Source organism: Gopherus flavomarginatus, chromosome 13 (assembly GCF_025201925.1).
Source record: "Gopherus flavomarginatus isolate rGopFla2 chromosome 13, rGopFla2.mat.asm, whole genome shotgun sequence".
NCBI lineage: Eukaryota > Metazoa > Chordata > Testudines > Testudinidae > Gopherus > Gopherus flavomarginatus.
In genome coordinates, this window is record NC_066629.1 from 9,679,787 (window position 1) to 9,696,118 (window position 16,332).

A 16,332-nucleotide genomic window follows, 5' to 3' on the forward strand; every position below is an offset into this window, starting at 1 on the left:
ACACATAGAATCTGGCCCTGCTGAAAAGTCACCTCTAGGAACAAGTAACCTCCAGGAGAGCAGGCCTGGCCCTCAGAGAATGGAATGGGCTTCTTATGAAACTTATAGGTCACTGGCTGCAGTGAGAACAGGAGGGCTCTGAGTGTAACCCATAGCAAGTACAGCACATCTGGGGATGTAGCTCAGTGGTAGAGCACATGCTTTGCATGTATGAAGTCTTGTGCTCATTTTTTCACCCTGCTCTTTGCTCATGCCCAGAGGGGAAATGGCCCACCAGTCTCCCTGCACCAGTTTCAGTCCTGCTTAGTGAGGGGCAAGTGCCAATTGCATGGAAGGTCTGGGGGGCTGGTTCTGCTCCTAAGTCACCTTGGTACATTTAAGATTCCCTCTCGCTGTGCTGCTTGGGACAAGGGCAGATGAGAAGGGCGAATCCTCCAGCACTGGAGGGAAAGGTCCCATCTGCTCAGACTGACAGGTAAGGAAACAGAGGGGCAGTCAGTGCTCAGAAAGGAGAGAGGTCAGTGATGTACACCCAACAGGGGACACTGTCATTTTGAGTATCACGGGGTAGCTGCGTTAACCAGGATTTGTAAGAAGCGAGAGTCCTGTGGCACCTTATAGACTAACAGATGTACAGGAGCATAAGATTTGAGGGGTGAATCCCCACTTCATCAGATGAATGGAGTGGGAATTCTGTGCCTGGCTAGCCAACTACAAAAGCAGTTTCTCCTCCCTTGGCGTTCATACCTCAACTGCTAGAAGAAGGCCTCATCCTCCCTGATTGAACTAACCTCCTTATCTCTAGACTGAGTCTTACCTGCATATTTATACCTGTCCCTGCAAATTTCTGCCACATGCATCCGATGAAGCGGGTATTCACCCACGAAAGCTTATGCTCCAATATGTCTGTTAGTCTATAAGGTGACAAAGGACTTTATGTCTTTTTGAAGTGAGTGCAGCTTGTTTGAGATGGTGCTGACGATGGATAGAAAAAAGGCTAGAGTTAATGACAGATGAGACTACAGAAGGGGAAGGGGAATGGCAGCCTCATAGAAGGCCCTGGGTCTCAGATGCCCCACTTATTGCACCCTGGCCTGTCGTAGAGAGAGAAAAGACACTGAGGGACCCAGCCTCCTACAGTGATCCCATGGACAAGAACCTGGTTGGGAGTGGGGTGAAGGTTCCCTCTGGACAAAGTGGAGCTGAAATCCCTCAGTGTCATGGAATTTAAGCAATGGAAGCTTCAAACCCTGCACGGGTGTGGGCTGAGATGCATCAGCAGAAGGTTGGTCTGGACAGGGGCGGCAGGTTTGTATAATTTTTGGTGGTGCTCAGAATGGGACCAAGTCCTGCCCCCCCACCCCCACACCTGCCTAAGGCTCTGGGAGGGAGTTTGGGTGTGGGAGGGAGAGGGGTTGGAGTCTGGGAAAAAGTTTGGGTGCAAGGTCTGGGGTCAGTCAGGGGGCTGTGCTGCAGGAGGATGCGCAGGGGGCAGGTTCTTGGAGGGAGTTTGGGTGCAGGTGTGGGGTCTGGCTTGGGGTTGTGGGTGCAGGAGCAGGTGAGGGGTGCAGAATTTACCTCGGACATCTCCCGAAAGCAACCTGCACCCCCCTCTGGCAGCAGCCCCTAAGCAGGAGGGCCGGGGGCACCTCTGAGCATGGCTGTCCACAGACTCCACCCTTACAGCTCCCATTGCCACAGTTGGCAGAGTTGGCACTTGGGGTGGGGGCAGCACGTGGAGACCCCCCCCACCCTAGGGGCCACAGGGACGTACCAGCCGCTTCCGGGAGTGGTGTGCCACATGGAGCAAGGGTGGGCAGGATGCCGCTTTAGTTCCCTTGTGTTGCTGCTGATGGTGGCAGGGGTCCCCGGGCCCTTTTAAATTGCCCAGGGGGCAGCAGGCGGGACCAGAGGGAACACTCCCAAGGGCCTAATGTTGCTTTGCATAACAATAAATCTTGGAACAGGACAGAAATGAAATGGCAGCAGAACCGAAGGAATTAAAAGCCTCCAGATTCTTGTGTGTGCACTGACTCCAAACGGAAACTGTAATTTGACTCACTTTGTGTCTGCAGCCAGTAAAATATCAGGACAAAATCATTCCAGTGATCGTGACCCTGGGTTTGAGGAGGCTTTGGTCTTATTAAAATGTAACTAGCATGTTTCACTTGTGTTTTTAAAGGTGGCTTCCCCAAGCAATCCCAAGTTGTTCTTCCCACAGCTGGCTGATGGGGGGCAGCAGGGGATCTCTCCAATCTGGGGGAATCTCTCTGGGCCCCACTGTTAATTCTCCATCCTTTCTCCCCCTAATCACAGACACCCCTCCCCTCCCCGATAACAGTGTTTTAGAGAGACCCCTCCCTCCCTTTTTGGGATACAGACTTTGTGACAGATACTGGCTGGGGCTCCTCTCTGCATGACCCCAATGGGGAAGGAGAGACTAGAGGCTGCGGGGAGAAGACGGGCAGAAGGAGTCAAATGGGGCTAAACCAGAATAGAGGAGATTTTCTTCCTGTTAAAATGTACTGGAGTCTCATGGCTGAAAAGCCACATCTTGAGTTAGGTTTGATGCATCAGCCTTACAATCGCCAGGCAAAGATGTGACCCACAAAGACTGATAACTGCCTGCTTCCCAACTTTGTCTAAGAAGCACCTGCACTGTTGGAACAGATTAGTGCAGAGGGGGATACTGGTGGGGTTATGAATTCAACCCTTATCTAGAGCCCTGGTTTCTATTCCTTGTGTAGTTTCCCCAACTTGCTTTGCTTAATTCACATGGAAAGTGCCCTACTAGGAAAAGGAGAGTAAGTTCTAAAATGTGGAAGTAGGTGCATAGCTTGGAAACATCCTCCCTGTGCTGCCATTAGTTCCAGTAAATTGTCCTCTGGCAGCATGAATTGATTTCTTTGCTGCTGTGAAAGCTGCCAGGAAAAGTCTCTGGTCACCAGAGCTCCCTTCTACTTCCAGCACATCCCTGGCTCCTTCCCTGCCCCAGTTACTGCTGTAGCAGGGTCCTATATGCACTGAGCCTAAAGCTTTTGGAATCACAGATTTTTAGGGTTGGAAAGGACTTTTCCCAAGCCTTCTTAGCGCAATTGGCAGCACATCAGTCTCATAATCTGAAAGTCCTGCGTTCAAGCCTCAGAGAAGGCAATGGGTTTGTTCTCTGCTTCAGATTTTCTACAGGAAATCAGAGTAAAGAAACTAGAGGACACTGGTTTCTGGACACCCTCCCCCCAATCTAACACACACACACATATTTCTAAGGCATTAACTTTTCTTCTTTATGGAGCTTGTATTCGCCATAGAGCAAAATAAAACAAAAAAATGCACGTCCAAGCCTAATACAGTATGAAACTCAATACAGATCAAATCTCACCCTCAGAGATCTTCCAATAAGCTTCTTTCACAGACTAGACTTATTTCTTGTCTGGGCCAAATCTTTTCACCAGGTATAGTCCTTGTTCCAGCTCAGGTGATAGCTAGAAGATTTCTCATGACTGCACACACCTTTCTTCTGTTCCACTCCCTTATACAGCTTTAGTATAAGGCAGGAATCTTTTGTCTGTCTCCTGGGGAAGAGCCCCAGGTTTAAGATGGATTCCTGTACCAGGTGACATGATCACATGTCCTGTGAGACCCCAAGCCTTCATTCTTCCTGGCCTGACTCACAGATGGTGCAGGACAGAGCCATCTGCAGTCTATTGTCCTGGTTAATGGGAGTCATCAAGAGTCCAAACCACTATTAATGGCCCACACTTTGCATCATTACAACAGGACCTCAGAGTTATAGTTCATATTTCTAGTTTAAGATACAGGAATGATCAGTTCATACAAATAGGATGAACACACTCAGTAGATTATAAGCTTTGTAATGATACCTTACAAGAGACCTTTTGCATGGAGCATATTCCAGTTACATTATATTCACACTCATTAGCATATTTTCATAAAATCCTATGAAGTGCAATGTCACATCAGGGAAAGGGTTTTATTGCGGCACCTGGGAGCAGTTGAGTTTTATGTTCAGGCTGTGGTATGAGTTCCTCCAGGTTTGTCGTAAGCACACAGGGACCTTAGGGGGTGCTCTTGATGCCCCCGGGGAATGGCCCCGACATGATAAAGTGATGGGAATTGCATTTTCCTTTTTTATTTTTGTATTTCCAATGACATTTCTGTTTGTGATTTCTTTTTGCTTTGTATAACTGTGTTTTCTCCTGGATTTGATATTTAACTAAAAAAGAATAAGGCTCAGGGCACCGGATGGAGGAGCAGGCTGGGGCTAGGACTGCTAAGAGAGCGAGAGTAGCAGGTTTTCTGTATTGTTTCGTGTCTTCCTTTTCATGACTAGTTTCTCTTGTGCACTAAATTTGCTTCTTTTACATGTGAGCCTGGCTAGCTCAGTTGGTAGCACATTCGACTTTTAATCTAAGGGTCCAGGGTTCAAATCCCTGGTCAGATGAAAAGAGAGCTATTCCCCTCAACATGAAAGAAGGCATCTCTACAGGATGTTATTTGATATCACCTTTCTTCCCTAGGATTTGGCCTTTCCTAGGAAGAGTCTGGGACCGAAGGGGCAAGTTCCTCACATGCCCAAGTGGCATCTCAGTCTGGATTAAGAAAGGCCTCTGGGAGCTGCAGCAAACTGCTGCATGCCAACTTGGTGAGTAAATGCAGGGCTGCCCACACAGGGTCATCCTCAGCAGAGGTTTGGGGGTTCCCTATTGGTCCCATGGTGTAAGGGCCAGCACTCAGGACTTTGAATCCTGCAATCTGAGTTGAAGTCTTGGTGGGATCTTAGGACAATTCCTGCATCACAAACCCTGCTGGGTCTTCCAAGACTAAATCTTGTTTTCTGAAAGGCCATGAAAGCCTATCTTTTCCCCACTAGCTATTGTGACTTGAGCACAAGAGGGGATGTTTGATCCAGAAGCCTGGCCGTGCCTGGAGTACTGTAGGTAGGGATACGAGCTGCATTTCCTCTGAGTCCTGAAGCTGGGCTGCAGCCTGGCCTAGGAGGCAGCTGTATTGGTTGACCTACTGGCCCAAAGTCACTTGGGCGGTGTTGGTGTCCCTAGGAATGCTGAAGGGCCTAAGGGAGGGAGGGTCAATACTTCCCCCTATCAGTAAGGATGGAAGAGGAGGGCTGCAAGAGTGGGCAGGTTGATGGCTGGGCCTTCTAGCATTCGGTTGGGGACGTGGTGGGAAATGCGAACTGGGAGAAATGGTTGCTGGCCTGAGAGGAATGGTTTGGCCGGTGGTGTAAGTGGATCGTGTCATTACCTACAAGGTTGTGATGCTCAAGACCCATCTGCGGGGAATTTACTCAGCCATGTGTTTCCTCCTGCTCCACAAGTGCTGCTGAGACCAAACATGATGGCCTTCCACCTCTTGTGGGGCAATAGGATGTCCCTACCTAGTCAGGAGAAGTGCGGCTTTTCTGCCATATTAGAAGGAGGGGTTGGGTCTGGTGGGCTTTGAAGCCTTGTACGGCTCTACTTTTTTGTGTTTCAATTTTCAGTGGTTGCTGAGCTGGAGGGCAGTTCAGGCCCGAGATGAATGTTGGGGCAACTGCAAAGAACACAACTGATTCTTCCGATATGGCTGTATTTTTTTTTAACCCCACCGGATGCAGCACTGGGTATGGGATAGCTGATGGTGGAAGAAGTGGGAGGAGTAGACTCATAGACTTTAAGGTCAGAAGGGACCTTTATGATAATCTAGTCTGACCTCCTGCACAATGCAGGCCACAGAATCTCACCCATCCACTTCTATAACAAACCCCTAACCTGTGTCTGAGTTATTGAAGTCCTCAAATTGTGGTTTGAAGACCTCAAGCTGCAGCGAATCCTCCAGCAAGTGACCCATGCCCTATGCTGCAGAAGAAGACAAAAAACCTCCAGGGCCTCTGCTAATCTGCTCTGAAGAAAAATTCCTTCCTGACCCCAACTATGGCGATCAGCTAAACCCTGAGTAAGTGGGCAAGAGTCACCAGCCAGCACCCAGGAAAGAATTCTCTATAGTAAATCAGATCCCAACCCATCTAACATCCCATCACAGACCCCTGGGCATACTTACCTGCTGATTAAGAGGTTAGGAAGTCCCCTCCCCCACAGTGTTCCTCTATTCCCACCTTACACCCTACAGGATTTTCAGTGGGTGGCTAGGTGGAAGGTGCTTGCAGGATGGCTTCATCTGCAACAGTGCTTGACCTCACAGCAGCGGCAGCCACAGCAGCGAGCCCCCGCTCTCCTTTGGCTCAATCTGAACAGAGGTCAATGTACCACTGGGTGTGATAAGCCAATTTTAGGGAGCTTCCTCTGAAGGTGAGCAACTGTCCCGAGAACTTACTGACAGGCGCCTTAAAGTATTTGCATTTGTGCACAGCGGGCATGTGCAGAGCAAAGGCTGCCCACGGGCACTGTGTCAGACTCTGGCACCGCTTGAGACAATGGACCATCTTCAGCCACCAGGTAACCCAGGATCTAAGGCAGGAATGGGGGTGAGAGAGCAAGTCAAGCTGAGTAAGGCAGGCAAAAATTCACCTTGCCTTCGTGAGCACTCGCAATGATGCCTGTTTTGTGTGCCAGGACTGACAAAAACATCCCAGACAGAGAAGCAGCAGGCCCAAAAAGTTCCATTAGGGTGCTGACTTAACTCAGTTGGGAGAGTGTTAAACTGAAAATCTAGAGGTCCCTGGTTCACTCCTATGCTTTGGCATGCTCTGTGTGTGCAGCAGTGGGCTTTTCTCTGGAAGCACAGCAGTGCCTTTACCCACCATGAGTCCCTCATTTCAGGCTAGCAAGCAAGAAAAGACAGCATGGACTTGTGCACCAAGTTGGCCCACCTGACCTTTCTTTCTTCTCTTGCTCTTTGTCAGCAAGGGGAAGAAAAAGAAGCTCTCCTTCAAGCCAGAGTCAGAAGGGCAACGTCAGGATGACTTCCTGAGTGCCGGCTCCAGTCCTTTGCTCTACCAGCTGACCTATCGAAGGGCTACCACCTCTCTCTCCAGGTTTGCCCATTGGTGTGTTCAGAATGGAGAGGGATAACTAGTGTTTTTCTCCTATGGTCAGTCCTAGGACCAATCCTATTCAATTTATTCATAAATGATCTGGAGAAAGGGGTAAACAGTGAGGTGGCAAAATTTGCCAATGATACTAAACTGCTCAAGATAGTTAAGACCAAAGCAGACAGTGAAGAACTTCAGAGACATATCACAAACCTGTGATTGGGCAACAAAATGGCAATTGAAATATAATGTGGATAAATGTAAAGTAATGCACATTGGAAAAAATAACCCCAACTATACATACAATATGATGGGGGCTAATTTAGTTATAACTAATCAGGAAAGAGATCTTGGAGTCATCATGGACAGTTCTCTGAAGACGACCATGGAGCGTGCAGCAGCAGTCAAAAGAGCAAACAGGATGTTAGGAATCATTAAAAAAAAAAAGGAGACTAAGATAGAGAATATCTTACTGCCTTTATATAAATCCATGGTACACCCACATCTTGAATACTGTGTACAGACGTGGTCTCCTCTTTTAAAAAAAAAATACTGGCATTAGAAAAGGTTCAGAGAACGGCAACTAAAATGATTAGGGGTTTGGAATGGGTCCAATATGAGGAGAGATTAAAGAGATTAGAACTTTTCATCTTAGAAAAGAGAAGACTAAGAGCGGTTTTCATAAAGGTATATAAAATCATGAGTGGTGTGGAGAAAGTGAATAAGGAAAAGTTATTTATTTGATCCCATAATATAAGGCCTAGAGGCCACCAAATGAAATTAATAGGCAGCAAGTTTAAAACAAATACAAGGAAATTCTTGTTCACACAGACACAGTCAACATGTGGAACTCCTTGCCTGAAGGGGTTGTGAAGGCTAGGACTATAACAGGGTTTAAAAGAGAACTAGATACATTTATAGGTTTCAGAATAGAAGCCATGTTAGTCTGTATCAGCAAAAAGAATGAGGAGTACTTGTGGCACCTTAGAGACTAACAAATTTATTTGAGAAACAGCTCTGACATCATAATAAAAAAGGCTGATAAAGGAGGTGCTGTCGTCATCATGAATAGGTCAGAATATGAACGAGAGGCTGCTAGGCGGCTCTCTAACACCAAATTCTACAAGCCATTATCCTCTGACCCCAGTGAGAGTTACCAAAAGAAATGACACCATCTGCTCAAGAAACTCACTGAAAAAGCACAAGAACAAATCTGCACATACACACCCCTAGAACTCCAACTAGGGGTATTCTATCGTCTACCCAAGATCCATAAACCTGGAAATCCTGGATGCCCTATCATCTCAGGCATTGGCATTCTGACAGCAGGATTGTTTGGCTATGTAGACTTCCTCCTCAGGGCCTACGCTACCAGCACTCCTAGCTATCTTTGAGACACCACTGACTTCCAGAGGAAACTACAGTCCATTGGTGATCTTCCAGAAAACACCATCTTGGCCACTATGGAGACAGAAGCCCTCTACACCAACGTTCCACACAAAGATGGATTACAAGCCGTCAGGAACAGTATCCCCAATAATGTCAGGGCAAACTTGGTGGCTGAACTTTGTGACTTTGTCCTCACTCACAACTATTTCACATTTGGGGACAATGTATACCTTCAAGTCAGCGGCACTGCTATGGGTACTCACATGGCCTCACAGTATGCCAACATTTTTATGGCTGACTTAGAACAACACTTCCTCAGCTCTCATGCCCTAACCCCACTACTCTACTTGCACTACACTGATGACATCTTCATCATCTGGACCCATGGAAAAGAAGCCCTTGAGGAATTCCACCATGATTTCAAAAATTTCCATCCCACCATCAACCTCAGCCTGGACCAGTCCACACAACAGATCCACTTCCTGGACACTACAGTGCTAATTAGCGATGGTCACATAAACACCACCCTGTACTGGAAACCTACTGACCTCTATACTTACCTACATGCTTCCAGCTTCCATCCAGGACACACCACACGATCCATTGTCTACAGCCAAGCTCTAAGATAGAACCGTATTTTCTCCAACCCCTCAGACAAAGACAAACACCTACAAGATCTCTATCAAGTGTTCTTACAACTACAATACCCACCTGCTGAAGTAAAGAAACAGATTGATAGAGCTAGAAGAGTACCCAGAAGTCACCTACTAGAGGACAGGCCCAACAAAGCAAGTAACAGAACGCCACTAGCCGTCACCTTCAGCCCCCAACTAAAACCTCTCCAGCGCATCATCAAGGATCTACAAGCTATGCTGAAGGATGATTCCTCACTCTCACAGATCTTGGGAAACAGGCCAGTCCTTGCTTACAGACAGCCCACCAACCAGAAGCAAATACTTACCAGCAACCAAACAACAAAAACACGAACCCACGAACCTATCCTTGCAACAAAGCCTGTTGACAACTCTGTCCACATATCCATTCAGGGGACACCATTATAGGACCTAATCACATCAGCCACACTATCAGAGGCTCATTCACCTGCATATCTACCAATGTGATATATGCTATTATGTGCCAGCAATGCTCCTCTGCCATGTACATTGGCCAAACCAGACAGTCTCTACATAAAATAATAAACGGACACAAATCACATGTCAAGTATTATAATATTCAAAAACCAGTCGGAGAACACTTCAATCTCCCTGGTCACTTGATGATAGACATAAAAGTCGCAATATTACAACAAATAACCTTCAAAAACAGACTCCAACAAGAGACTACTGAACTGGAATTAATCTGCAAACTGGAAACCATTAAATTAGGCTAGAGTAAAGACTGGGAGTGAATGGGTCATTACACAAAGTCAAACTATTTCCCCATGTTTATTTGGCCCCCTACTGTTTCTCACACCTTCTTGTCAACTGTTGGAAATGGGCCATCCTGATTATCACTACAAAAGGTTTTTTCTCCTGCTGATAATAGCTCACCTTAACTGCTCACTCTTGTTATAGTGCGTATGGTAACATCCATTGTTTCATGGTCAGCTACTCCTGTGTCTGATCAGGAGTTGGGGAGAACCCAGGCCCGCCCTCTACTCTGGGTTCCAGTCCAGGGCCCTGTGGATCGCAGCTGTCTATAGTGCCTCCTGTACCAGCTGCATGACAGCTACAACTCCCTGGGCTACTTTCCCATGGCCTCCTCCAAACACCTTCTTTATCCTCATCACAGGACCTTCCTCCTGGTGTCTGATAACACTTGTCCTCCTCAATCCTCCAGCAGTACTCTCTCTCACTCTCAGCTCCTTGCTCCCAGCTTCTCACACACACTCCTTTTCCTCTTGCTCCCCTTACCTGACTGGAGTGAGCTCCTTTTTAAATCCAGGTGCCCTGATTAGCCTGCCTTGATTGGCTGCAGGTGTTCTAATTAAAGTAGCTATCTCTACTGCCTTCTAGAAAGATCTTAATTGGCCCCAGGTGCCTTGATTAACCTGGAGCAACTGCCATTTGGTTACCAGGGTCCTATTGGTATCCAGCGGGGGTGGGAGGGCGAAGCCCGCCCACTTCTAAAGGGCCTCCCCCCAGCCTAAGGGGAGGACCCACAGGTCTGGGACACCAAGTAATTACGGGCGACAACTAATGAAAAAACAGGATCGGGAGTGAGGTCATAGGGCTAAACGAAGGGAACCTGATGGGGACACCGATCAGAGAACCCCGGACAACGCTCACTGCTCCTCGAAGGCGTCAAGGGAGCCAGTGGACGCCGCCCAGAGGAACTCTGCCTGGATGCGTGAGCAGACGGAGGAACAGAAATAGGCCCTACAGTCGCAGGAAATCCCGTTGGCCAACCTCCTCTCCCTGGTGTTGTAGATGGCCAGTTTGGCCCGGGCCAAGAGGAGGTTGAGAAGGAGATCCCGCGACTTCGTGGGGCCACAGATGGGAAGCGTGTAGATAAAAAGGTGAGGGGAAAAGTGCAACCAAAAACGCAGGAAAATATTCAGGTTACCAGGGTACTAGGAATTTGTTTAGCCTGGGGCTAACATACCTGTTTCTCAGTACTTTACTGTAGCCATCTGGCCTTGCCCATCACAATATATATATATATATCTTCCTGCTGTATTTTCCACTGCATGCATTCAATGAAGTGGGTTTTAGACCACGAAAGCTTATGTTCAAATTAATTTGTTAGTCTCTGAAGTGCCACAAGTACTCCTCTTTCTTTTTGCAGATAAATTAATGGAGGTTAAGTCCATGAATGGCTATTAGCCAGGATGGGTAAGGAGCGGGATCCCTAGCCTCTGTTTGTCAGAGGGTGGAGATGGATGGCAAGAGAGATCACTTGATCATTATCTGTAAGGTTCAATCCCTCTGGGGCACCTGGTATTGGCCACTGTTGGCAGATATGATGTGGGGTTGGATGGACCTTTGTTCTGACCCAGTATGGCCATTCTTATGAAGAGAGGGGCAGAGCACTGTAACAGAGTTTCTGTAATGTAGTGGTTATCACATTTGTCTAACATGCAAAAGGTCCCTGGTTCAGAAACATGCAGGCTTAATTTTCCCAGCTCCTACTGGCCTGTCCCTGCTGTTGTAGGAGCAGCAGTGATTTCTATGCTCAAAAGGTCTGTTATACTTCCCCTGCTCCCACTTTTGTCTCCTTTCCCTCTCTGAATGCCTGTGAAGTGGCTTTTCCCCTCCCGCTCGCTCCTGGACTGCTTCTGGGATGAATGTTCTGGTTGAAGAGCAGAAGAGCTCCCAGGTAGACAAGGTGTCTGAGACTCTAATTAGGCAGCACTCAGACACCCAGAGCATGGACACTGCCCAAGGTGGAGTGTGACCAACCAGATGCAGCCAAGTCATCTCTAGTCGCAGGCCATGAGGTGTAGGCCCTTAAAAGGGGAACGGGCCATATGCTCAGGAGACAACACACACGCTTGTACCTCCAGTGAATGCCCTTTGCCTGGACCGCCTGGCCAGTGGTTCTCTGTGTTGTATGTCATTGTGCCTCAGGAAGACTTACCTTCAGCGCACCGTCCATAGCTGTGCTGTGAGACACTTAGCTTGCAGAATCCTGACATCTCCGGTGCTGTGCCTGTCCTTGGAGCGTGAGTATGCGAGTGCGAGTGTGACCCCTCCTCCCCCTCTTATTTTCAGCTTAGCTATCAGTATAATAAATGTGCTGCTATTTGCCAGATTCAGGTGAGTCATTAGTCCTCCCTATGCTTACTAGCTGGCCCAATTTTGGGTAACACCTGCAATAACCCTAACCCCTGCATGGTGTTAGATCCTGTAAGGAGTCAACTGAAGGGACGGGCTGGGACATGTAAAGAGCAGATATTTCGATAGGAGCCGGAGACCCGGAAAGGGCCGCTCGCCTGGCGGAGGCGTCCACCAGTGCATTTCCTCGAGTAACATCGTCATGGGGTTTTTTATGGGCAGCACATTTAACTACAGCAATAGCAGAAGGTAACTGTAAAGCAGATAAAAGAGCATTGACACATGGGCCGTGGCTAATAGGGGCTCCAGTAGAAGTAAGAAATCCCCTATATTTCCACAGTTGCCCATAATCATGTACTACTCCAAAAGCATATCTAGAATCAGTGTAAATAGTAACAGACACTCCGGTTGCCAAACAGCAGGCTCGAGTAAGGGCAAACAGTTCAGCAACTTGAGCCGATTTTACTGAAGGGAGGGAGAATGCTTCTATGACACTTTGTTGATTGCATACAGCATAGCCTGCTACTAGTTGTCCTTCCGCATTCCTTAAGCAAGAACCATCCACATAATAAATCAGCTCTGGGTTTTGCAGGGGAATATCCTGCAGATCAGGTCTAGGAGCAGATAATTCAGCAGTTACAGATAAGCAATCATGGGGTTCCCCATCGGTTGCCGTGGGGAGAAGAGAAGCAGGATTTAGTACTGGGCACCTAGCCAAAGTAACATTTGCAGCATTTAAAAGAAGCATTTCATACTTGGTGAGTCTGGAATTTGAAAGATGCTGTGTTTTGCCTTTAGTTAAGAGAGCGGTGACAGCATGAGGAACTGCAACAGTTAACGGACTGTCAAGAACTAGGGAGGCGGAGGCTTCAACTAAGATTGCAGCTGCGGCAACAGACCGGAGGCAGGGGGGTAGCCCAGCTGCTACCGGGTCTAATGAGGAACTAAAGTAGGCTATGGGTCTGTGTTTTTCTCCGTGGGTTTGAGTGAGAACACCCTGGGCTGAGCCTTCTCTTTCATGACAGAAAAGAGTAAATGGTTTTTTATAATCAGGTAAACCGAGAGCAGGGGCTTTAGTTAAAGCGATTTTGATTTGTTGAAACGCTTCCTCTGCTTCCACGGGCCAGGGAATAGGATCAGAGATCTTATTAAGAGTTAAATTTTGTAAGGGCCGTACAAGAGACGCATAACCCAGAATCCATTGCCTACAGTAACCTGCCATTCCCAAGAATCCCCTAAGCTGCTTTTTTGTAATTGGCCTGGGGATTTTTTGAATTGCCTGCACCCGCGAAAGAGACAAAGCGCGTTTTCCTGCAGAAATATCATGACCCAGATAATGCACTACAGGGAGACAGAGTTGTAATTTTTCTTTTGAAGCCTTATGACCCTTTTGAGCTAAGGCTTGCAACAAAACCAATGTATCCGCTTTTGAAGCTTCCAAAGAGTCAGAAGCAAGCAACAAATCATCTACATACTGAACTAGGACAGACCCATTTGGAAAAGAGATATCATCCAGATCTTTCTTTAAGATTTGAGAGAAGATAGTAGGGGACTCAGTATAACCTTGGGGTAGTCTGGTCCAAGTATACTGAGCTCCCTGATAAGTAAACGCAAAAAGAAACTGGCTATCCACATGAATAGGAATAGAGAAGAAAGCAGAGCACAAATCTATCACAGAAAAGTACTGAGCAGTGGGAGGTATACAAGAGAGAATAGTAGCAGGATTTGGAACCACCGGGAAAGTTGAGAGGACAGCAGCATTAATAGCACGTAAATCCTGTACAAATCGCCAGGTATTTTTCCCTGGTTTTCGGACAGGTAGAATGGGAGTATTACATTCACTCACTGTCGGAACTATGACTCCCTGTTTAAGCAGAGCAGAAAGAACCGGACGAATTCCCTCCTCAGCTTGCTGAGAGAGGGGATATTGCCGGACTCTAGGAAGAGGTTTGCTTGGATTGAGACGAATTTTGACAGGTTGAGCAGAACAAATGCGTCCTACTTGGTTGGCATGCTCAGCCCACAGTGAAGGGGGTACCCTTGCCAGTAGTTCCTGTTGCAACAAGGAAGGACTGGGGTCGGGTTCCCGATCTGAGGCTGGATCAATTTGGAGTAGACCTAAAACCTCATTATGAGCCGGGTCAGGGACCTCTAAAAAGACCCCGTCTGGAGAGCAAAAGATAGTGCAATGAAGTTTGCACAACAGATCCTTTCCTAAAAGATTTACAGGGGAGCACGGACTGAGAAGGAAAGCATGATCAGCAGAAAGGGGACCGATAGATATAGATAGGGGAGATGACACAGGATGGGGAATGGGGGTATTTCCCACTCCCACAGCAGTTACGACCTCAGTGGAAAGAGGTACAGTAGAGAAATCTTGTGCTCTTAAGGTAGACCTAGAAGCTCCTGTATCAACCAAGCAAGGGGTAGGGACACCATTTATTAGACAAGAAACAGTTGGACCAGTTTGGTCCACATGAACAAGGGGGGCGACGACGATGTTATTAGTCTCTTGGCTTTCCTAGTAGTTAAGAGCTGGGGCTGGTGGAGCAGGAAAGGGCAATCCCTCCTGTTTTGGAAACTGTCTAGGAGGTCGCGTAGGGCAATCCTTAATAAGGTGTCCCTCCTTTTTACAATACCTACACTGGTCTTTCCCTAATTGGGGACAATCGCGTTTCCAATGTCCTTCTTGCCCACACGAAAAGCAGGCTGTGGAACTGAAATCAGTCAGGGGATTTTTAGTCACAGCCTGTTTTGTTCTTCGCCTGGGCCCTTTGCCAGCAAAATTTTGCATGCTTTGGATCTGTAAAGCCATAAGCTTAGATTCTGTTTCGTCTTTCCTTCTTTCTAACTGCCTGTGAAAATGCTGTGCTGCTGCCAGAATTTCTTCCAGATTTTTACCTTCCCAATCCACTAAGTTAACCTTTAACTGCTCTCCTACCTTTGGCAAGAGTCCCTGCACAAAGGCCGCCACTATAGCTTGTGTGGCCGTTTGTTCTGCATTAGTAATCCCCGAATGTCTTTCAAACACTTGCTTTATACGTTCCATATAATCAGCCGGATTTTCTCCCTTACTTTGTTTACAGGCATTTATTTTGGTCCAGTCCGTTTTTCTTGGACATACATTAAGAACCTCATTAATTAGGTTGGTCCTTCTTTGGATATAGTCAGCTTCTGACAGTCGGTCAGCATCAGCTGGCCAGTTTGCCCTAGCATAGAGGCGGGTAAGGGTTTCTTTGGGCACTATAGCTGATAACAGCTGTTCCATATCGGCATGTGAGGGGTTATAGCACTTAGCTATCATTTCCAATTGCTCCTGAAATTTAACGGGATCTTCCCTGATTTTTGGAAATTTTTCAATAAGGTTGTAAAGATCACCTGGTGACCAGGGAGCATGCACTATCATTGTCCCTCCTGTGCCCGAGGGCAACTGCCGGAGGGGAAAATTAGTGACGGTTTCGGGCGGGGTGGTTATTTTCTTAGCCCTGCGTAGCCAAGTCTTATGGCGGGTGTTGAAGGCTACAGCATCAGGTTCGGAGGCAAGAGAGATAGGAGAACAACTTTTCAGAAGGGATTCATATCTTGGTGATGTCATCATTTCCCTCATTTTAGCTATGGTACCTGACAACCGTCGTAACGGGGATTCTGGGGATACTTTTTCCCAATCAATTTGCTTTAACTCCCAATCTATGTCTTCATCGCGTGCTGTCTGTTGCCATTCTTTCATAAGCACTTCCCCAGTGGTTATGAGGGCAAGGGCTTCCCTTAAGTCATCAGACATGTCAGACTGGGGCGTGGACCCACTTGAAGGGGTCCCGGGAGGCGTCTGCCTACCAGAACCCGAGGAAGAGGGAGTGGTGTCCGTACGATCACCTCGGTTATCCTCTGCCTCACTTCCTCCTCCCGATCTACTTCCCCCTGCCTGCGCATCTGGGCTATAAGCGGGTGGCCTATTAGGGTTATCAGGCCACTGCCTGCATTCTAAAAACAGATCAATCAGCTCATCAGAGGGGGGTGAAGGATAGATTCTTTTCGGGGCAGTCGGTTGTGGGCGTGTTTGGGACGGGCAAAGAGGGACTATACCCAAAGAAGGAGGATTTGGCAAAATTTGAGCACTATTTAATTTTCCCTGTGCCTCTTTAAGTTGGGTTTTTAGTT

General features: G+C 47.5%; 1 protein-coding gene and 1 non-coding gene across 4 annotated transcripts in view; one reads left to right on the forward strand and one right to left on the reverse strand.

Moving 5' to 3' along the window:
• LOC127033608 (zinc finger protein 420-like) overlaps positions 1–16,332 on the reverse strand; it is a 512,279-nt gene that overhangs the window by 95,254 nt on the left and 400,693 nt on the right. The gene's annotated exons all lie outside the window — the stretch shown is intronic.
• On the forward strand, positions 3,081–3,153 carry TRNAM-CAU (transfer RNA methionine (anticodon CAU)). Its single transcript has one exon. It is a non-coding gene; the product is annotated as a tRNA-Met (tRNA).